Source organism: Oncorhynchus nerka, linkage group LG9b (assembly GCF_034236695.1).
Source record: "Oncorhynchus nerka isolate Pitt River linkage group LG9b, Oner_Uvic_2.0, whole genome shotgun sequence".
Classification (NCBI taxonomy): Eukaryota; Metazoa; Chordata; class Actinopteri; order Salmoniformes; family Salmonidae; genus Oncorhynchus; species Oncorhynchus nerka.
Genome location: NC_088424.1, coordinates 20,580,343 through 20,580,653, shown reverse-complemented (window position 1 = coordinate 20,580,653; position 311 = coordinate 20,580,343).

Below are 311 nucleotides of genomic sequence, written 5' to 3'. Positions count from 1 at the left end.
ATTTTTCTTGGCTTGAGCTCACCATTAAATCCAAGCTTTCTCTGATTGCCTTACAGCACGTATTACTGCTGTCCTGGACTGGTAAAATGATTACTTGCATCCATCAGGAAACATATAAAAAAGTTTCTAAAACTCAAACTCAAAAGTTGGTAGTGACAGGGTGGGGGCAACATGTGTGGGGGTCATGTTGAAGTATTATGATTAGTTCCAGCCTAATTTTTTTTTCAAAGGAGGAATGTCTCTCATTATCTATCTCTATTCTCATTCCATTATTGAGGAGCAAGAGAAGAGACACTCCCAAACTACTGCCC